Consider the following 24315-nt stretch of genomic DNA (forward strand, 5'->3'; position numbering starts at 1 on the left):
GGTAAAGTTCACCCTAATGTCCCCAGTTCGGTTCTGCAACGATATCAGGAAGGGGAAGATCCGGATTCATTCTTTACTAACTTTGAGCGGGTCGCTTCTTCAGCTCAGTGGCCCGAAGAAAGATGGGGACAATACATTGCTCCTTTACTCACCGGTCTTATACAGGCAGCGTATCAGGCGGCCAATCCAGACGGTACTACGTCCTATAAAGACATAAAAAAGAGCATTTTGGAACGGGTAGGTCACGATACCGAGTACTATAGAGTAAAGTTTCGTAAAGTCAAGTGGGGACAGAATGAGGACCCCCGAACCACCTACTTTAGGGTTAAGGATTTGGCGCTCAAATGGTTGGGACCTATAGGAACTAACCGAGAGGGTGTTATGAAGACAATCATCCTCGAACAATACTTGGACTCCTTACCAACAGGTACAAAAAATTGGATAAGACAGCATCCTAATGTGGATACAGACATGGCTATAGACTTGGCCTGTGCATACCACAGATCCACGGACGTGAGATCAATAGCACCACGGCCCAATCCCAAATCCATTACCCCTCCAGTAAGGCCCACACAGAGATATCCAGTAGAAGACCCATTTCCACGTAAACCAGGGGAGGGTCATCCAATACCAGGACCCCAATGTTTTAACTGTGGAGAATGGGGACATATAGCCCGCATGTGTCCCAGGAAAACAGAGGGGGTGGAATCTATGGAGATAGGAGTAACACGACGCCGGGTCCTATGTACAGGAAAAGGGGACACCAAATTTAAACAGACTCTAAGAATCAATGGTCACCTCCTCCCTGCCCTCATAGACTCGGGATGTAGTCAATCGGTCATCCGACAAGATCTAATAGACCCAGTGGATGAAAGCACCAGCCAAAGCGTTACTATTTGCTGTATACATGGCGATAAGGCGCAATACCCCCTTACCACCGTAGAGTTAGAGTGGGGAAAGTATAGAGACTTCCTTCCCATGGGAGTTATGGATCAACTAATCGAAGAATGTATTGTTGGCACAGACTACGTGCACTTTCAGCAGCTCTTAAATGGTACCCAAACACAGAAGGAGAGCTTCGAATGGTGGACCGAGGCTCCTTTTTCTTATAGTGAAATTGAGTGTCCCCCATATCGTAGGAAACTTTCCCGTCGGGAAAAAAGAGAAGGCAAGGCACAGTTTTGAGAGGTAAAAGAGCCAAGTCAACCCATAAGAGTGATAGCAGAGACTTATAGAGCACCCATCAGTTTCCGCCATCATCAGAGGGAGGACCCTACCCTCACTCATGCTTGGAGAACAGCAAAAACTGAAGAAACTGACGAGGTGGGTCCCTATTTTTTAGTACAACAAAACCTTCTGTATAGGGTGACCACTACCAGGGCAGGGGAACGCAAATAACCAATTAGTAGTCCCAGAGACATATAGAGACCAAGTACTCCTCCTAGCCCACAATCAGCCGGGAGGGGGCCATTTTGGCAGGGACAAAACCGAGGAATATCTCCTCCAAAGGTTTTACTGGCCAGGGGTTTTTGCCCACATTAGGAAATATTGCTCACTAGGTTTGACTCTTATCCTATTCCCCGGGTGGATGATGTTCTAGAGAAGCTAGGAACAGCTAAGTATATGTCTACATTGGACCTCACTAAAGGGTACTGGCAGATACCCCTTTTCCCCGAAGATAAAGAGAAAACATCCTTCTCTACTCAATCTGGTCTGTATCAATTCACAGTGCTACCTTTTGGTCTCCACGGAGCCCCGGCAACCTTTCAGAGATTGATGGATAGGTTATTAAAACCCTTCCATTCATTCTCTGCTGCCTATCTCGATGATGTCGTCATCTTTAGCAATACTTGGCTAGACCATCTGCAACATCTCCACCAAATTTTGACCACTCTCACAGAAGCAGGGTTGACGGCTAATCCTAAGAAGTGCATATTAGGAAAGACTGACATATCATATCTCGGCTATAAGATAGGCAATGGTACATTAAAACCGCAAATGACTAAGATTGAAGCAATTCAAAACGCACCAATCCCAAAAACGAAAATAGACTTGCAATCTTTTCTTGGGCTAGTGGGTTACTAACGTAGATTTATAGCGGGTTATTCCACTGTTGCGGCCCCCCTTACTGATCTGTTATCCAAAAAGCACCCCAACAAGTTGGTTCCTCTTTCTGACAGTCAAAGGGCTAGTTTTGACCGGTTAAAATCTTCTCTTACCTCGGAACCGGTTTTGCAATGTCCTGATTTCTCTAGACCTTTTCATCTGTACACGGATGCTTCTAATGTGGGCCTTGGGGCCGTGCTCGCACAACCGGACTCGGATGGTAGGGATCACCCGATTGTATTTATCAGCCGGAAACTGCTTCCCCGGGAATGTCATTACCCCACCATTGAGAAGGAGTGTTTGGCCATTAAATGGGCAGTGGAGACCTTGCAATATTATCTCCTGGGTAGACCTTTTTTACTGTATACAGATCATGCTCCTCTTACCTGGCTTGCCTCACATAAGGATTCCAACTCTAGGATTTTGCGCTGGTTTCTTGAACTTCAGCCTTTTTCCTTCCAGGTCTGTCATGTCCCTGGAGCGCAACAGGGTCCTGCGGATTACTTGTCCAGGTTTCCTTGCCCTACTCCGGTCCTCGAGCAGGACCGTTCTTGGGATGGGGTATGTGATCGGGCAACCCCGATCACGGCACCGGCAGCGGTAGGAGATTCTGTGTCGGTTTCTCCCGACATGTAATTTCCGCGTTCCCATGTCACCATGGGAACGCTCACCCCGTCACGGCCTCGTTTCCCTGGAAACAGGGAAACGCTCGACCTCGTCGGCACCGCGGGACGTCATAAAGACACCGGCCGCGTCGAGGAGGTGTGTGTGGGCGGCGAGAGGAGGACAGAGGACGGAGACACCCCAGGGCAGCAGGAGACAACGGAGCATGGAATGAACAGCTGCAGAGAGGGGGAGAACGAGGCCACCAATGAAGGAACACCGGAGATCAGGACCCAAGAGCCCAGCCACGACCCTGGAGGGTCGTGGCTCACAAAGGTACAGTCCCTCCTAGGGACAAGGGGAGGAAATACAAAAACACCACCGGGGAAGGGAACTGGGGAGGGGTGAGAGGGGAAAGGGGTAAGGGAAGGGCACAGTCTCTTTAAGGGAAAGAGAGACTGACTATCCTAACCTATCTGGGCCCACCGTGAGTTACTTACCTGAAGCACAGACAGTGTTTTTGAAGACAGTACACGGGTGAATGCACGCTCTTTCTATCTCCCTACTTACCCACTCCCTATTTCCTATTTAAAAAGCAAACCACAGAAACATCTTTATACTTACCGTGGCGTTTTCTGTTTTCTTGCCGGTACCTCCCTGGAGCCACTCCAAGTTCCCAGAAAACACTGATGTAGGAGAAAAGGGAAGAAGAACGACAGAGTTAAAGAAGAGAAATTAACCGGGTTACGCCATACACAAACTGAACTTTATTTTGAAAACACCTGGACAAAGAAAGAAATTTAAATAAATAAACCCTTACTTACCCTATTATCCAATCTCCGTCTGGTTTATACCGTTCAGCCTGTCACAATCATATATGTGGGCACATGACCATTCCTGTAGTTATACATAATTTCTGTTTAGATTTGAGAATCACTATCTGCACACTGTCTGCGTGGGCATTGTTTCTACATCTGCATCCCTATAACCACAAACTATCTTTGTGGGGACTTGAAGATCACTATAATAACACACTATCTTTGTGTGGACTTGAGCATGATTACCTTCCCACACCGTCTATGTGGGGACTTGAACATTTCCATAATTATACCCAATTTTTGTTTGGACTTGTACATTGTTATCATCCTACTCTTGGCTTGGGATTTTTGAGCATTGCCTTTACACACTATTTCAGTGGGGACTTGAAGAAATGTATCTTTACACATTATTTCAGTAGGGGCCTGAACATCCTTGTAACCACACACTATATTTGTGGGGACTGGAACATCCCTATAACAACAGATTATTTTTGTGAGGACTTTAACATCACATTGTCATGGTGGGGACTTGAACATGATTACCTTCTCATGCCATTTCTCTGAGGACTTGCAAATTGCAATATTCAAACACTGTCTCTGTTGGGACTCGCACATCCCTATCTCCTCATTATCTGTGTGGAGACTTGAACATTGTCTTTTCACAGTATTTCAGTGTGGACTTTAACAAGATTATCTTCACACACCATCTCCTTAGGAACTTGACCATTTCAATACCCATACACTATCTCTGTTGGGGCATGAACATCGTTATTACACACTATTGTATTGGGGCCTTGAACACAATCATTTTCTTTCAATAACTCTGTGGGGGCATGAGCATCCCAATAATCACACTACCTTTGTTGGGACTTGTACGGGATTGCCTTCACACTATCTCTGTGAGGATTTGAACACTCCTAGAATTGTACACCTTCAGTGTGGGCGCTTGAATATAATTATCTTCCCTTTGCTCTACTTCTGAGGGTACTTTTGTCATGGCTGTGGACAGCAATTCTGTAGAGACCACAGTGCTAATGTGATCACATACCATGATCACATACAACCTCTATGGGCATCATCACATACCATCCCAATTCAATGATCACAGACCACTACTGTGGACTTCATTGCACGCCAACCCTATGCATACATTAACATTGCATGCATTCCTAGTAATAGCTACTTTGACACAAAATATAAGCAACTGATCAGCTCTTGGTTCCACGTCTCCATATTGCTTTTTCTATCTGTTATTTTCTTCTAAGTGCTAGTTCCCTTATCTCCTCAGATTTTGAGTACTAAGCAATGGGTTAAATACAGTTTTAAGTGCCTTTCTGTAATCATGATATATAATATTTTGTCACTCATTATTAGCATAATCCAACATTTGTGTACCATTAGGATAATATATGCAGCAATTTATCATTAGATTATGATGTTATTTGTGTATGTTGGTAATTGGTAATAAAATAAACATTTAGCCGTGTGTGTTTGAATGTATTCAATCACAAATGGTAATTATGGAGTAGGTCCTCACAGGGATGGTAGCACATGCTCAAGTCCCCACAAGGATGGTTATTTGTGTGACATTAAATAACAATATATTTGCAAATTTGAAGAAGGATCCTGAATTATGATTTTTTTCTTAAAAATTTTCTGTTATTAGTATAGTTTAAAAATATTGGGAAAGGTTAGTCCCCACAGAGAAGGTATTCTCGTGTGTGCGTGTTTGTGTAAATGAGTGTAAAATCACAACTGACTGCCGGTGTGTAGTGGTGATGGGCGTAGTGGCCACTGACCCCGGTTTGATCCATTTCTGTTGGAGGCACTAGGCCCATCCACAGAGGTGAGGTACCTTTTTTATCAGAACATTTGGAAGAACACTGGGTGGTAGGAAATGTGTGCCTCCTCACAGATTCCGGAAGTTTCTCTCACAGAAATCTGAGGGAACTATGGCCCTCTTTTCGTCCTGAGACCGCCAGTGCAGGTGGGTTTCTGCGCAGCGTATTATGACTGCTGGCAGCCCTCCATCCTTTTTCGGACGGAGAGCCACCAGCAGCCATACTGGCGGTCGGTGGGGAAGTGGAGGCTGCTCCACCGCCACGTCACCAGAACACCGCCCACCGAATAACATCCCATGATTTGGTGTGGTGGTATTCTGGTGTCGGGGTGCTGGCAGTGGAGCAGCCCCCATGGATCCCGTCCCCTCCCGGAGGATCACCGGAACAGGTAAGGTGATCGTCCGTTAGGGGAGGGGGTGGGGGGTGTTGTGTGGTGTGTGCGTGCATGGGGGTGTGAGTGTGTAGAGGGGGTGTGTGAGTGCGTGTATGCATGCCGGGGGTGTTGTGTGTTTGAAAATATGTGCGTGTCTGTCTGTTCATGTCTGTGAGTAAGTGTGCGTGTATGTCTGTATGTATGTGTGCGTGTATGACTGTGTGTGTGTCTGTTGAAATGTTTGTAAGTATGTGTGTGGGTATGTGTGGTGGTGATGTCTGTGTGCATGAAGGGGGTGTGTGTGTCGATGTGGGGGGGTGTGGGGAGTGGGGTACTACCACCTTTGGGGAGTGGTGGGGGGTCGGTGTGGGGGAAGGACTCGGGGTGGGGGAGGGGCGGGTGAGACCCCTATCTGTGCTAGGGAAGGAATTCCCTGGCACTGACAGTGCCTTCCGCCATGGATTTCGTGGCGGTTCCAAACCACACGAAATCCATGGCAGTATGCAGGGTCCTGATACCGCAGGCAGTCTGGTGACGGCCACCGGGCTGGAGACTGAAGTCTCCAGCCCAGCAGTCGTCACCGCCCTGGCGGTCGAAGTGGGGAAGTGGAGGATGACCATTGGGATAACTGCCATAGTCATAATTCCATTTTTTTTCCCGCCGGCCTGTTGGCTGTATTACCGCCACTGCTCCCCCACCCGCCAGGGTCGTAATGAGGGCCTATGTTTCTTAGCCATCATTTGAAGTTTGAAATCCACCTAGCCTGCCTGGCACTAGGCCCAGCCACAGAAGTGAGGTACTTTTTTTATCAGGAGACATGGGAGAATGCTTCTCACATATTCCAGACGTTTCCCTCACAGAAATGTGAGGAAAGTTTGTATTTTTAGCCAAAGTCTGAGGTTTGTAAGGCCTTCTGTGTAAGAAAACCTGGTGAGCGCCACACAAGTCATTCCACCTTTGACTCCCCCTTGTGTCTTGTTTCAGAAATGTATGGGTTTGGTAGGTTTCCCTAGGTGTTGGCTGAGCTAGGCCCAAAATCCTTAGCTACCCAAAGTCCATAAAAAGGTTGGATGAAATGGAAACATTTGAAGAGCCTGATTGACAAAGGTGAACTTGCACTTTTGTGTAAGTTTATGTTTTTTTTATATGCACAATCTACAATTTATTAATGAGTTTATGATTGTGGAGGCTCTGCAGCCAGGGCGGAGAGCTCTGAATATAAAAAGATTGGTCAAAAAAGATAGGCCTTTTAAAGTGACCTTGACTCCAGCAGCTGGTCCGCTTCAGGAGCTTCATTGCCTGCTCCCTCTGGAGCAGAAGAGATGACCTCCTCTGCCATTGCCAAAGTCTTCCCTTTCCTGCAAACTACCTTGTCCTGGTCCCTCCCCCGGTAAATCAGGAATGATCCCAGTCCCACTCTTAGAATGATATACAGTAAATCAGGAATCATCCCAATCCCACTCTTAGATTGATGTGCAGCCTGTACTCTAGTTAACACAGCTGCAGTGGTCCAAGCCATAAAGGCTATTGGGCCTGGTGTCAAGCCAGTGGCAATCAAATCATTGCTCAAGAGACAGCCTGCTTTTTGCTTTTCACTTACTCTGACATCAATCATGGCTGCCTTGTCATTGAGCTCAATCTCAGCCCTGGCTAGCGAATACTCCATGCCCTCTCCTCTGGCTACCAATCTGATATACTTGATAAAAAGGAGTATCTCCTCACCTTTAAAGTACTTTTGCTCAACCACAGTGCAGAAGTTTACAGTATCCCTCAGGGCAGGCACTTTCCTCCCACAGGTCTTCAACCACAACGCAGGCCTGCTTGGGTCACTGCTGCGGCCTCGCTCCTCCATAGACAGTCTTACAAGACCCTACTTTTTTCTTAGTCCTGGAGCCCTCTTCTGGCACACAGGGTCCCAGTGCATCATCTGCACATGAGCTCCAGCCGAATTAGCACAGCAACAATTTTCACAGCAGCCTCACTTAGCAAAACGGGCCACAGACTTGACATTGCAGATGGGGTATGGCCAGATTGGCCTGTCTCCAATCTTCACAGCATCCCCAGGTAGCATTTGGGGTGGCTGACTTGATACCACATAAAGGCTACAGCCTGAACGCCATTGCAGCATTCTTCACAGCAGCCCCACCTGACATATAGGGTGTCCAACCTAACACTGTACATGGGCAATAGCCTTCTTGATTTAGCAACAGTCACAACTCACTTCACAGCGGCCTTCCTTTGGCATGCTGGAGTCACCATCTTTTCCCTGCACATGGGCAATGACCCAATTGGTGCAGCTGATATCTCATTACACCTCACAATAGGGATCTATTTGCTAGGATTCCCCCACTGCACCTCGCTCCCTCCAATGCCCTTCTCTTCCTCACAGGGCACACTGGTCTTGGTAAACAGGCAGGCGCTGTTGTTCCAGGCTCCAGGGCAAGTGGTCTTTCTGTTGAAGAGCCTTCTCTGTTCTCTATTCCAGCAGGAAGCAGTCTGTCACAGTAGGAGTAACTCCAAATCTAATAGCCCCACAACACAGGCCACAGGAGTGACTAGAGGTTCACACCTGGATGTTAGGCACAGTTATGTGTGGATCAAAAGGTTACATTAGGGCCTCACCCCTGCTCTTTTTTGATTCTCTCATCAACTCCATCTGAGATGTGCACAATCCCCTTCCCAGTGACCTCTCTCTAAATCAAAGAGCACCCTTTGAAGTGTAATAAAGAGCCTGGGTCTCCCTTCCTACAGCCTGTTCGGCCCAGAATACATGAATACAGCAATACACAAATCTATCTTGGGAGATTCCTCTACCTCCTCTTTAGTCATGCTTCTCCGTTCAGCCCTGGGCCTCCCAGAATGGAACCCAGAGTATTCCACGTATTGTACCCTTCAAAGGCACACACACATCCACCACATACAGATAGCATACATGCACTGCACAGCACTGCACCCTTCATACATTGTGCCCTTCGCAGGCACACATATACCTAGCACATACATATAGCATAGACACACTACACAGCACAACATTTTTTCTATACTGTCCTACTCAAAAGGACCCATACATCCAGAAATGCAGCAGTCTGTGAGACAGGCACATGGCAGTGCGCATATGCATCATCCAAGACAACAAAAACCAGTGTTAGGGATCCATACATCAGTAAGTTTGGAGAATTCAGGGCAGGGGTGCACGTTCATCACCATGCGAGGGACTATCCGTCCAAACACACACCCTGATTTAAAAACCGAATAGGATACATTTAGTTATGGCCTCTTTACCATTTACGGCTAGATGTATCATTATCCCGGTTTGCATTTTCTAAATAGCAATTTTTAAGAAATGCAAAATGGTATGTATGAAAATTGCGATTCAGTAATAGCAATTTCCTAAAAGTCGCAATCGCTATTACCGAATCGCAATTAGGGAATGGGACTCCATTCACCCTATGGGCCTATAGGCCCATAGGTGTGAATGTTTTTTCATTCCGAATTTGCGAATTCCTGCTAGGAATTCGCAATTTAGGTAATACAAATCCCAGGGTGCTGAGGGCCAGAGGCCCCCTTTGAGGCACCCCAAAAGAATATCAGTGGACATGTGAAACGCACACATGCCAAAGGGGCATGTGTGCGCGGCATGTGTGCGCTACTTGTCATTTTAAAAAATGCATTCTTAATGCATTTTTAAAATTGCACATGGTTACCACTAAATTGGATTTGGTGGTAATTGCATTTCCTAAATGCCCAATTCGCATTTAGGAAATGCATGATACATGTACTTTGGAAATCGCACATAGGAATTCCCTATTTGCAATTTCCTATTTAGAGAATCGCAATTTGTGATTCCCTAAATGGAGTCACAATTTCAGGGAATCGCTGTTTTAGTGATTCCTTGAAATTGCACTGCGAATGCCTTTCATAAATCTGGAAAGGCATTTTTGCATTCGCAAAGGGTTGAATTTTGCGATTTGCACCGTTTGCGAATGCAAAAAACTTTGATACAGCTAGCCCTTAGTTCTGGGTTCTGAAAATTCCAAGAGTAAGACCTGTCAATTGGAAACGTGCTTTCTGATATGTCTCTCTGCAAGTGTACAAACCATAGTGCTTATTTCCCATCCTAAATTGTCATAACAAATGAGGCAAACCCATATAACCCTTAGACCCGGGTAATTAAATATAGATCAACAAATTAGGTCAATTCGGGGGAAGTATATACCTAAACTCCTATGGCATTTATAATACTTTTTCAATCAAATCTAATCTCAAATAAATGTATAATACTTCCAAACAATTTATATCACCATTTAATGATTACTTTAATGAAAAAATATATCTCATTCAGTCATACTGGACTGAAGTGGTCTTTTTGAAGTTTGCTCTTTTCTTCATTTTTTTAACCACATTTGAATATATTGACCATAACACTTTTGCACATACATCACTTTGCACTTTCACTGCGCCGTTTAATGAGAGCACCTACTTTATAAAGAAGTTTTTTATGACTGAAGGATATATATTTTTTCATTAAAGTAATCATTAAATGGTGATATAAATTGTTTGAAAGCATTATACATTTACTTGAGATTAGTTTTGATTGAAAATGTTTTATAAATGCCATGGTAGGTTAGGCATATACTTCCCCCGAATTGACCTAATTTGTTGATCTATATTTCCCATCCTAGGCAAAGACTTTTACAACTACATGTGTAAATGGCTGTATAATTAGACTGTGCAACAAAAGCGTTATTTAAATGGAGGATCCATATTACGTAGGTGGGTGGTTCATACCAGCTGGCAGTAGGTCCAACTACCTCCAGGTAGTAAGGCTGATTGTGTTTCACATAGGTTCAGGGTAAAAGCTGCTGCTGGTAGACTGGGCATGATCTCCACTGAGGATAGAGAAATAATTTGAATAGCTCTGTTCCCCATGTAAATGCAGTACCATTTCCTTCCATTGTCAGCCAAATGTCGGATTAGCAAAATGGATCTTGTGGTGAAAGGTACACACAACCCAGAAACAGATTAGCATTTTGCTGACCTAAATCTAGATGGCATGCATAAGGAGCACCTGCGGGATCCCATCCTCTAATATAAGGAGGGAACCACAAAAAACACCTTCCTCGTGCATGGGAATCATACAGCCTACCTTCACCCAGCAAATATATTTCCACCAGGAAGTCCTCCTTCTTGTTTAGTTGGATGGAGAGGGATAGCCTTCTGTGAATCCCTCTTCACCCAGGCATTACCAACCAGAGCATAGAAATGGTGTTCGCTTAGGTGGCTCTTCTTTATTTTCTAATGAAATCTGCTGTCGTTTGGGTGGACCAAGACCGAATATTCACCTTTCTAAAATGGCAGTAGTTTGCGGTTTATAACACATTTTAACAGGTTCATTAAAGGTGGATAAGGTAAACAGATTAATTTTAGGAGTATGAGGATTTTATACCATTAACAATAAACTTTGAGATAGTAAAAAACAGCCAAAGTTACCCTAGTAGCAGTGTTTCATTTGTGTTTGTTGTTTCCGGTGCGGATCACCAGCACTTATTTTGGAGGGCCGGCGCTTATTTTTCTGCCTCAAGCATTTACTGTGAGCAAAAGACAATATGGAAAAGACAGAGGAAGAGAAAAAACGAAAAAGCGTCACAAAGGGAGAAAGCAAAAAGCTGAAAGAGTGAGCTGAAGGGGCAGGCAGTGGCTTTAAATGGATTGTAGAGACACGAGATGACTTCAGGATTACGCTGCCTCAGTCCGTGTCACACATTTAATTGCAGCAGGCCAGTGTTTAAAAGAGGAGGGCTTTGGGCGCCGGTACGTTTTTATTTACACACAAAGCAATGCCTAGTAGTATTACTTAGCTGGACAGGACTTGGGGAAGAAAATATCCTTAAAAACTAGACACCTCCGGGGGAACAGGTCTAACTGCAAAACACAACCGTTAAATATTATGCTATGCAAGGACACGCAACAGATACAGAAATGTATCTATCATTTGTAATCAATTGAGGGGACAGGTTTTACCTATGTCACTTCAGGTTGAATATTGTTCATAATTGACTGACCTCTGCTAAAAGTTGGATCAGTAGTATGTAGCTGGCCATATGGCAAGCTCTGTTGCACTTTACTTTTTGGTAACTTTTATAAATCTATGGCAGCAATTTCTCGTGTCTGTATTTAGAAAATTCGGATTTACCAGGTGCAGACCTGCTCTAATATAAATTTGTAAATGTTAATAACCCCACTTGTATGTACATCAATTGGTTTCTTTGTAAAAGTTGTGTTCGGTCGTCATAATACAATGTTGTTATAATTTAGAATTTCGATGCACCAGATCATGTATATTTTTAATTTTATTTTAAACCTTAATGACTAGTTATTCTCTTGTTAAAATGTAAGGCCCATATTTATATAAATATGGGCCTAAGTCTTTGCTGTTTGCTATTGTGACTTTCAGGATTCATTTTTAAATGAAATATTAGAAACTGACGGTCAACCAATCAGGCAGCATTTCTTCGGTAATGAGGGCCACCATCTTTTAGGTGTAAGAAACAAACTGTAACATGTGAATGATGCTACGTTGTTCAGCAAATTATTGTTTCAAATATGTTAGCATTTTGTCTACGGTGGGGTACATGGGCAATCTTGGAAACTAAGAAATGCTTTTATAGGTCATTACAATGCATGCTACACTTTAAGTTTTGTTTAACTTAATATAAAAAAGAAATCGAGCAGGAATGCATGCCACTCTCCATAATATTTGACACACAGTAAGACAATCCGATTGACCCAAGGAAAATAAAACAAATGATGGAGGAACTGGGAGTTTTTTAGCAACTTAAGCCAGAACCAAAACAGAAAAGCAAGGTCGGATGTGCTTTTACTTTCGGTGCAAGTGTTTAAGAACCAGATTAATTGAGTTACTAAGGTTCACTATAATAAATCTCATCAATACAAGTAAATAATTTAGGAATTCATTAAAGACAAAAATATATTTTACACTATGAACAACATGAAGACGTGCTATGGAAGTGCCTGGGGGTGGGAGGGGGAGGTATAATATAAGCTATGTAATAATTGATTGCTGCAACAAATGCTACTGTAAAGTGTGTGTTTCCCTGACCATGCCTTTTTTCAGCTTCTACCCATGCCATATTATGTTATTTCCTATCTGCTGGATATATTCAGTCTCGGGTAACTAAACACCCGGAGAAACTTGCGCTGCAGAAGCATCACTTTTTTGATGCTCAGGTGGCGCAAGCCTCTCAACCATATCTATGAGGCCACGCAAAGCCACTGGCTTTGCATGGCCTCATAGATCTGTAGTAAGATAAAACAGCACAAGTCACTGTTGCTTTACTCTGTGTTAGGGAGGCGGTCCATGGGTGTTGTGGTGGGTTTTCCCACGCAACACCCATGGATTTTGACGCTGCCCTATATTTACTTATTCACATAAACCTGGGGCAGTGCCAAAGCCTTACACCTCTCCAGAGCAGACGTAACAAGCAGAAATATTTTCATTTATCCTTGTTTTTTCCTCTTTCCATGTGTGCTGCATTCTGCAGCACACATGGAGAGACGCAAACACCTCCCTGGATTGTTTTTGTGCAGGAAGGTGCCCCTACCTGCAGAAACACAATCCTGCATGCAATGCAGACACCCTTGTGCCATGATGCAAGGGTGCCTGCATTACCACTAGGCAGCCAATTGTACGCCTTCAGAGGGGGAAAGGACAGGGATGCACCGTATTTCATAAAGAAAGTACATTGCTGCCCTTTCACATTGCCAAAGGGCAGCACAGCAAGAAGACTTACAGCGCTTTCCTACGCCAATTCCCATATGGGCCCCAATACATTTGCAAATGAAAATGTTTTGGCTACACATTTTCCCTTTCATTATTATCTTGGGAGTTTCAACAAATAATATCTAATTTAGAGTTGCTGCTGTTCTGAACTGGCATACCACAAATCAACGAAACCAAATGACCTGGATGAGCTACTAACATGCAGAATCAGTGCATTTGAAACCCTGCTCTTTTTTTCTGTCACCTTCTTTAAACATCGGCAGGGGCTTATTTCCAAGTCCCGTGAGCCGCTAGTGTGTCACTTTTTGTGGCACACCGGCAGTGCATAGTACAGACCCATATCTACAACACCAAGCAAAGCCACTGTGCACGGCTTTTCATGGCTTTGTAGATATGGTGTAAGGCAACGCAGTGCAAGTAGCTGTGTTGTCTTACACTGCGTCCGAAAGACAGACCATGGGCATTGCGGTGGGTGTTTCTGTGCAACACCCATGGGTTTTGACGCATTCCCTGGTTTACAAGAATCGATAAACCTGAGAATGCATCAAAATTGTACGCCTTCCCAGGGCAGGGGCAACGAGGAGAAATATCTTTATTTCTCCTCGTTGTTTCCTCTTTCCATATGTGCTGCATTCTGCACCATACATAGAACGAGGAAAATGCCTCTCTAGATTGTTTGTGTGCAAGAAGATGTCCCTTCCTGCACAAAAACAATCCTGCTGGAAGCCCAGACACCCTTGCACCGTGGTGCAAGTGTGCATGTGGTGGCGCCAGGCAGCAGTTGTTAGCAAGTGTAGGGGGAAAGGACAGAAATGCACTGTAGCTTGTAAATTCGGTGCATTTCTGCCCTTTCCCTGTGGTGCCGAGCAGCGCAGCAAGGTGACTTGTGCGCTGCCCTGCACCACAGGGCTTGTATATATGCCCCTTAATCTGTTGCTGAATTCTCCTTTCAGGATCTACTAGGTAACTGTTCGGGACGTGAAGATGATCCCTGCAAGAAATCAGATACTGCCTATACATGGATGTGTAGTTCCATGAGGTAAACCACAACAATGGGACGATACCGGGCATTTGTTGATGGCAGTGGCATTATTGAGCAATCAGACTTTTACTCCAGGGATCTGAAATAACAAATTACAGTACCTGTGAGTCTGTGCTGTAAAGACAGTTTTCCTCTGCAAAACCGAGATCTTAAAACAAACACATCTGATAATCTTAACAAAACAAAAATAAAACCCTCCTCATGGCAACTGTTCCAGCAAAACCTTACTTGGATTGTATGCTTTGAATAGATAATAAATGTTATTCGAATTTTCACACGTGTTAAAAATGGGGTCTCTGGTTGGCAGTCAGTTTGTACTCTGTCCAAGCAGGGACCCTTACTCTAGTCAGGGTAAGGGAGTTACACTGCTAAGACAACCCCTGTTCACCCTCTTGGTAGCTTAGCACAAGTAGTCAGGCTTATCTCAAAGGCATTGTGTAAATTATTTGTACCAACACACAGAGTAACACAGTGAAAACACTAAAAATGGATACCACACCAGTTTAGAAAAATAGGTAATATTTATCTAACTCAAACAAGACCAAAACAACAAAAATCCAACATACACAAGTCAAGATATGAATTTTTAAAATAAAAAGTCTTACTCCATAGAAAACAATGTAAACATTGATTTTACACAAAGTACCTGGTTTGCATCAAAAATAAAGCTGCACGGGCGAGCTTGCGTCGGAAAATTCAGTAATGCGTCAATTCCTTACTCGCAAGTGAGGCCCTGTGCCGTTTCTTCTCTGGTTGGGTAAGCGATGCGTCGTTTTACTCTCCTGCAAGAGAGAGACGCTTCGATTTCTGGACTGGCACCTCGGATCAGCGCAGCCTTGTGTTGACTTTTGACGCCCAGCGATGATGCGTGAGAAATCTGGCCAAACAGTGTTGGAAAACCCAGCTGCGTGGGGTTTGCATCATTATCAGCAGCCGCAGGAGGGTGTTGTGTCACTTCTCCAGCCGCTATGTGTTGATCTACCAGCCGTGATGCAGGTGGAGTGTTGATTTTAGCTGCAAAGTGGGTGACGCATCGTTTTTCAGCCGCATTGCAGATGGTGGGTCAAAAGTTTCCCTGCACGGTGTTCTGTGCATGGATTTCAATCCTTGTTCTGTCAGCTTCACCCTTCAAGGGCCCAGTGACTGGATAGGGTACCACTTGGCAGGGCAGGAGTCTCAGCAGAGAGTCTAGATGCTGGCAGAGGAGGTCTTTGATGGCCCTGGCACTTCAAAACAGTTCAAGCCTCTAGCGATTCTTCACACGCAGGAATATACCACATAATCCATTATTTTTCCCCTGTCAGGCAGAAGCGGCAGTTGCAGGCCAATCCAGCAAAGCACAGTCACAGGGAAAGGGGCAGTACTCCTCCTCCAGCTCTTCAGCTCTCCTCCTTGGCAGAGGTTCCTCTTGAGTCCAGAAGTAATCTGAAAATCTGGGGTTTTGGGTCCAGTACTTATACCCATTTCTGCCTTTGAAGTAGGCAAACTTCAAAGGAAAGTCTCTGTTACTCAGAAGATCCTGCCTTGCCCAGGCCTGGCTCCAGACTCACACCAGGCTACACCCCAGCTCCCTTTGTGTCACTGTCTAGAGGAGATTCACAAACAGCCCAAATGTCAGTCTGACCCAGACAAAGCATCAACAAACAGGCAGAGTCACAGAATGGTTAAAGCAAGAAAATGCCTACTTTCTAAAAGTGGCGTTTTCAAACTAACAATCTAAAAACCAACTTAATTAACAGATGTATTTTTGAATTGTGAGTTCAGACCAATGTAGGAGGCGGGCCTGGTTTGTAGTGGGTACCTAAGGTACTTACACCAAGTCCAGTTATCCCTTATTAGTGAGATGTAGTCAGTGTCTAGAAGCCAGGCTGTCTAGAGGTAGCTGTAGGCAGAGCAGCCAAGGCTGAACTGGGAGACATGCAAAGCTCTTGCAATACCACTGTAGTCACACAGTACTCACACACATGAAAGACAATACTCAGGGTTACCAAAAATAAAGGTACTTTATTTTAGTGACACAGGGCCAAAAATACTTTTAAGACTATACTCCCTTAGGAGGTAAGTAAATTACACAATATATACACTAGTAACCACAAATAGGTAAGTAAACAGTCAGAAAATAGTACAAATAGTGAAAATCACAATAGGCTGCAAAGGGCCTGGGGGAACACAAACCATATACTAAAATAGTGGAATGCAAAAGTCGGCTTCCCACCTAGGCAAGTGGAATGTGTGGAGGGGTGCTGGAAGTGTAAGAAAGCACAAAAGGTAAGTAAAGTACCCCACCCAGAGCCCAGGAATGCAGGAGTAAAACACAGCAAGTTTCCTAACACACTAGAAGTCATGATAGAAGACAGTGCAAGAACCAAAAGAGACTGCAAGACACCAACAATGGATTCCTGGACCTGAAGACCTGTGGAAGAAGAGGACCAAGTCCAAGAAGCACTGAAGAGTCCAAGGAGAACAGGAGCCCCTGCTAACCCGGATGAAGGTACAAAAGAAGAACCACCAGTGAGAAGACAAAGTCAGAATTGCACCAAAGAAGATAGATGCGGGTTCCTGGTTGGTGCAGAGGATGTCCTACACTGGATGGATGAGTGCAGTCTGGTTTGCGTCACTAGATTCGGCCAACAAGTCTTGGTAAACGCAAAGATCGCAATCAGCAGAAAATGCCGCTGCCCGGGCCCAGGAAGGACCAGGCCAACTCTACCTAGGAGAGAGAGTCAGAGGGGGCTCTCAGCAACTCAGAGACCCCTCAGAAGACCAGGCAGCATGCACAGGAGTCCCACAGCATGGGTACAAAGAAGGTGCAAATGAAGGCCCATGAAGCACAACACAAAGGATTCCTACACCGCCAGAGAACCACTCAGGGAGCTGTGCATCACAGGATGGAGTGCTAGGGGCCTAAGCTGTGCTGTGCACTAAGAACTTATTGGAAGGTTGCACACAAGCCTTGGTAGCTGCAAGTCACGCAGTGCATGGGGGTACTGTCTTGCGTGGGGAGGCAAGCTCTTACCTTCCCCAAAGTTGGACAGCTGGACGTTGGGACTGTCAGAGTCACTTTAGTCTACCACCCGTGTTACTAGATCCAGCACCTGTCATCTGGAGAGGGGACCCAAGCCACGGCAGTCGCTGCAGAGAGGTGCCTGCTGAAGCAGGGAAGTGACCCTGTCACTCTACGGGAGATTCCTTTGGTTCTTCTGGTGCAGGCAGTCCTCAGAGTGGGCACGACCTGGAAACTGTTGCAGTTGCTGGCAGGAGCTGAAGTTGCAAGGTCGCAGAAGTTGTCTTTTCTTCTTTGTTGCAGTTTTGTAGAGTTCCTGGAGCAGTCACCGGTTGATCCGTCGGGAGAAGATAAAGTAAAGGATGCAGTGGGTTACTGCTGGATTCTTGCAATCTGAATATGAAGAAACATGCAGAGGAGAGACTCTAAATAACCCTGAGAGGGGGATTAGTCACTGTTAGAAATGGGGTTTTTGGTTGGCAGTCAGGTTACCCTCTGTCCAAGCCAGAACCCTCACTCTAGTCAGGGTAAGTCACACACAATCCAAATTATCCTGTGCCCACCCTCTGGTAGCTTGGCACGAGCAGTCAGGCTTAACTTAGAAGGCAATGTGTAAAGTATTTGTGCAATAAATCATACAATAACACAATATAGCACCACAAAAACACACCACACAGTGTTTAGAAAAATATATAATATTTATCTGGGTATTTGAAGGTCAAAACGATCAAAGATGCAATATGAATTTGTAAAGATATCGCTAAAAAGTGATATGAAGTGTCTTAAGTCTTTTAAAAGTAAACAAAGTCTATTTCAAGCACAATGTACCTGGTTTGGAGTGGAAAATCTCCGCAGAGGGCCGCAGAAGAGGAGATGAGTGGAAAAATGGTGTGTACGTCGGTTACGCCCCTTCACACACGGACTTGCGTCGTTATTTTTCACGCGGGGAGACGTGCATCGTTCTACGGGAGGAAAAATGGTGTGTGCGTCGGTTTCGCCCCTTCACACACGGACTTGCGTCGTTATTTTTCACTCGGGGAAGACGTGCGTCGATTTCCGGCACGCGGGCCGTCTCCTTCTATGGATCGCGGGATTACCAGATGTCCCAGGGTCTGTGCGTGGATTCCTCGGCTTGTTATCCGGCTGTGCGTTGTTCCGGGAGGCTGTGCGTGGAATTTTCTTTCTCACAGCAGGCGTCGCGTCGATTTCCTCTCTGGAAGTCAGGCGGCGTTTGTCCATGCAAGGCCATGTGTCGAAGTTCCGGTCGCACCGCAGGCGTTGCGTCGAGCGGCGTCTTTCTGGATTGGCGTGCAGTGAATTTTTCACCGCAGAGCAAGCTTTTTGGTCCTGAGACTTCAGGGAACAGGAGGCAAGCTCTATCCAAGCCCTTGGAGATCACTTTTGCAGCCAGACAAGAGTTCAGCAAGGCAGCAGGCCAACAGCAAGGCAGCAGTCCTTTGTAGAAAGCAGTCAGGTGAGTCCTTTAGGCAGCCAGGCAGTTCTTTTTGGCAGGATGCAGGCTCTGGTTCAGGTTTCTTCTCCAGCAAGTGTCTGATGAGGTAGGGCAGAGGCCCTGTTTTATACTAAATTGTGCCTTTGAAGTGGGGGTGACTTCAAAGAGTGGCTAAGAAGTGCTCCAGGTACCCTTTCAGTTCAATCCTGTCTGCCAGGGTCCCAGTAGGGGGTGTGGCAGTCCTTTGTGTGAGGGCAGGCCCTCTACCCTCTCAGCCCAGGAAGACCCATTCAAAATGCAGATGTATGCAAGTGAGGCTGAGTATCCTGTGTTTGGGGTGTCTGAGTGAATGCACAAGGAGCTGTCAATTAAATCCAGCCAGACATGGATTGTAAGGCACAGAAAGATTTAAGTGCAGAGAAATGCTCACTTTCTAAAAGTGGCATTTCTAGAATAGTAATATTAAATCCGACTTCACCAGTCAGCAGGATTTTGTATTACCATTCTGGCCATACTAAATATGACCTTCCTGCTCCTTTCAGATCAGCAGCTGCCACTTCAACAATGTGTGAGGGCAGCCCGAATGTTAGCCTATGAAGGGAGCAGGCCTCACAGTAGTGTAAAAACGAATTTAGGAGTTTTACACTACCAGGACATATAAACTACACAGGTACATGTCCTGCCTTTTACCCACACAGCACCCTGCTCTAGGGGTTACCTTGGGCACACATTAGGGGTGACTTATATGTAGAACAAGGGGAGTTTTAGACTTGGCAAGTACTTTTAAATGCCAAGTCGAAGTGGCAGTGAAACTGCACACACAGGCCTTGCAATGGGAGGCCTGAGACAAGTTGAAGTGGCTACTTAAGTGGGTGGCACAACCAGTGCTGCAGGCCCACTAGTAGCATTTAATCTACAGGCCCTAGGCACATATAGTGCACTCTACTAGGGTCTTACAAGTAAATCAAATAGCCAATCATGGATAAACCAATCAAAAGTACAATTTACACAGAGAGCATATGCACTTTAGCACTGGTTAGCAGTGGTAAAGTGCCCAGAGTTCAAAAGCCAACAACAACAGGTCAGAAAAAATAGGAGGAAGGAGGCAAAAAGTTTGGGGATGACCCTGTCAAAAAAAGCCAGGTCCAACAGTCACCTAACCAGGGAAGCACCTATCAGGAGGGGTCTCTGCCATCACCTGCAGCCACTCAGATGCTCCCAGAGTTCCCTGGCCATCCTGAAAACAAGATGGCAGAACCCAGGGACACTCTGGAGGAGCTCTGAGCACCACCCCTGGGGTGGTGATGGACAGGGGATCGGTCATTCCCCTTTCCTTTGTCCAGTTTCATGCCAGAGCAGGGACGGGGGGTCCCTGAACCGGTGTAGATTGGATTATGCAAGGAGGGCACCATCTGTGCCCTTCAAGGCATTTCCAGAGGCTCCTGGAGGATACCCCTCCCATGCCTGTAACACCTATTTCCAAAGAGAGAGGGTGTAACACCCCTCTCCTAAAGAAAATGCATTGTTCTGCCTTCCTGGGATTGAGCTGGTCAAGCCCCAGGAGGCAGACGCCTGTCTGTGAGGTGGCAGCAGCTAGGGGTTAAGTGAAAACCTCAGAAGTCCATAGTGGAGCCCCCAGGGTGCATGGAATTGTAAAAACCAATACTGGAATCAGTATTAGGGCACAATACCCAGTTGTTAGACACCTTACATGGCCATATTCGGAGTTACCATTGTGCAGCTGTACATAGGTATTGACCTATGTGCCGTGCACACTTAAAATGGTGTTCCCGCATTCACGAAGTCTGGGGAAAATAGGTCTGGACGATGTGGGGACACCTCCACTAGTGCAGGGGTGCCCTCACACACAGGTACTTTGCACCCAGCCTTCAGGGTCTGAAGGCCTGACATATAGGTGACTTACAAGTGACCTGATGGAGTGAAAATGGCTGTGAAATAGTGCATGCACTATTTCACACAGGCTGCAATGGCAGTCCTGTAGAAGCATTTGTATGGGCTCCTTATGGGTGGCAAAAGAAATGCTGCAGCACATAAGGATCCCCTGAACCCCAATGGCCTGGGTACCTATGTACCATATACTAGGGACTTAAAAGGGGGGTCCAGTGTGCTAATTTGGATTGAAATACTGAGTCACTAGTGTGTAGTGACAAATTTAGAAACAGAGAGAGCATGAGCACTGGAGTTCTGATTAGCAGGACTCCAGTGAAAATTTAGAAAACAGTGAAACACACTGACAAGCAGGCCATAAACCATAAGCACTGGGGTGCTGATTAGTAAGATCCCAGTGACACAGTCAAGACCACACTGACATCAGGCAGAAATTGGGGGTAACATGCCAAAAAGAGGGTACTTTCCTACACAGATGTGTTTTTGAATTGTGATTTCAGAGACCCTAAACTCCATACTTCTATCTGCACCCAAAGGGAATCTACACTTTAATATTTAAAGGCAGCCCCCTTCCTATGAGAGAGATAGGCCTTGCAACAGTGAAAATCGAATTTGGCAGTATTTCACTGTTAGGACATGTAAAACACATCAGTACCTTTAATATACACTGCACCCCTGCCCATGGGGCTACCTAGGGCCTACCTTAGGGGGGTGTCTTACATGTATAAAAAGGGAAGGTTTGGGCCAGGCAAGTGGGTACACTTGCCAGGTCAAATTGGCAGTTTAAAACTGCACACACTGCAGGAGCAGGTCTGACCGATATTTACAGGGCTACTCATGTGGATGGCACAACCAGTGCTGCAGGCACACTAGTAGCATTTGATTTACAGACCCTGGGCATTTCTGGTGCACTTTACTAGGGGCTTACTAGTAAATCAAATATGCCAATCAGGGAAAAGCCAATCACACATTCAATTTACATAGGGAGAACTGGCCCGTTAGCACTGGTCAACAACAGTCTAGCGCACAGTAAAAACATGGGAAGCAGAGGTAAAAAAGACAGGGGAGACCAGGCCAAGGATGTTAGGTCTAACAGCATGCATTGCACCTTTGCCCACATTTGTTCTTAATGTCTTAGATACAGTGCAGATTTTGCAGGCATGGTACTATTGGGTGGTAGTTTAGTGCCAGTCTTCAGGGAGCCAGGAAGAGGGTGCATGAGGGAGCAGGTGTGAAGGGGCATATCAGTGAAAAGGAGGTGGTTAGTGTCTTGGTGGCTTTGAAAGCTTCACCTGAAGAGAGATTCATTTTTTCTCTATTTTCTCCATGCCGAAATGCACTCTGAGATATTTCTCCTTTGCAATAAAGGTGGAAGGTTTTATTCCCTTCCCCTGCATTGCGATGGTTTCCCTGAAATTGACGTGTGACAGCTATCACTAGGTGTCAGAGGGAACATACACATCATGCTTATTATTAATGGAACTGCTGCTCAGTACTGTTAAAGTCAGAACTAAAATGCCATGCGTGCCACTCTTGCAAAGGAATGTGTGGCATAATTCTAATCTGGGCAACACGAAACACTAGATATGCAGCTCAGACTGTTACATCTACATGTGCTCTATCTTTATTCAAGGTAATTAGATCCTACAATATTCAAAGTGACCTTATGCCTATGTTTGTTGGAGCTTTGAAGTAAATCATAATACTGCTGCATGTCTTCTATTCCAAGGGGCTAAACTTTTGCTTATATAAAGATGACACTGTAGACGTCGGGACATTTGTGGCTCCCTGTATTAGCCAGACTTTTACTGTTAGGTCATGCTATGCATTTGCTTTCAGTACCGAGGTCGTTTTCTGGCCCATGAGTGCTGGAATAGGAAATTGTGTCTAAAGGACTGTCCTCTTCTCTGAGTACTGGTTGATAGTAGACGGGGTCCGATCAGAGTGCTGGTGGATGCAGACTGGTTGGACCAAAATGATTTTGTTCGAGGGTGGGAGGGTCACGACTAGGCAGACAGACAGGACCACTGATATCTTTGATTTTGGCAGGTTGGGTCTGAAACTTTGATTGCGGGTACACCAGTACCCCCATTGCTCAGAATGGTCCACTTCTTTTTTTAAGTATGTTTTGCTTTAAACTATAGCAACAATACATGGAGGTTCAAGCTCTAAGGCTTTGTGCGCCCCTAATAACAATGCTTCATTTTTTACAGTTCAATAATAAAATGTGAACCTTTTTTGGCAATCACATTGTTTAGCTCACAGGTGTGAGTCACTGTCTTTATAAGAGCTTTGATTAAGCTCCACAATGCTCATAAAATCTGACCGCTAATAGGCATATTGGTTTCTGTGACGAGTTCCTCGTTCACTTTTGGCAGCTTGGCTCAAGCTGTAGGCCTCTCCTCCGAGAATGACACGTGGTGGTTGTGCAACAACAAACAAAACAGCAAGACAGTTAAAAACACATACAATTTGCAAATAAAGTTAGATAAAAAGATAACACATTATTGAGACTGAGATAAATGTCACAAAATGCAGAAAATTGGATGATGAAATAAACATATAATTAAAACTTCCATTCGAAACAAGTGGAAAGTGAAAACAACGTTAGCCCATATCGCGCTGTCAACTGTCACTGTTCTGAGGTCATGCTTTCAGTCATAGGTACAGAAAATCCACAGTACATAGTGAGGCACAGAATAATATATGCCCTTTCCTTTCTAAACCTGGAGAGATTGTGAATACTGTCGATAGTTTTACAATTACATAAAGGATAACATTGGGCGACTAATATCTAGGTACAATGCAGGGTACTTGTCTCACTTATCCTTTTGGTTAAAATTGGTCTGCGGACATTTATGGCAACACTTGCCACTATTTTGTGTTAATGCCAACAGACTTTGGCCTGGACCCTGAGGCCCAAGAGGGGACTTCCAGTCCCAAAAGCCTTCGCGACCTGTGAGGAGGGTCTTCAAGCAATTACCCACGCTGCCGCGCAAAAAGTGCCTTCAGTGCACCCTCGGTGCTGGACGCTACCAGACTTTGCCATGGGCCAGGAGACCCGAGAGGGAACTTTCAGTCCCAGGAGCCTTTGTGAACTATTAAAGTAGGGCTTCCTGCAGCTACCCACGCATACAGCAGTTCATAATGCGCCTTTCCTCTTGCGGGACGCATCCGGTCCAAGGGTGGGCCCATCTTGCACCCTTTATCGACCATAGGGCACTGGCTGGTCCACCCTTCTAACTAACGTCTGCCTCAGAACCCCCACGACCGAGAGAACTGTTCGGCCCATGCCTTAGGAGACTCATGAGCAATTGCTTAATTTTCGTATTCAATTGCTACTGCCCCGTTTTGCCAGATCATTTC

This window comes from Pleurodeles waltl, chromosome 7, assembly GCF_031143425.1.
Source record: "Pleurodeles waltl isolate 20211129_DDA chromosome 7, aPleWal1.hap1.20221129, whole genome shotgun sequence".
Classification (NCBI taxonomy): domain Eukaryota; kingdom Metazoa; phylum Chordata; class Amphibia; order Caudata; family Salamandridae; genus Pleurodeles; species Pleurodeles waltl.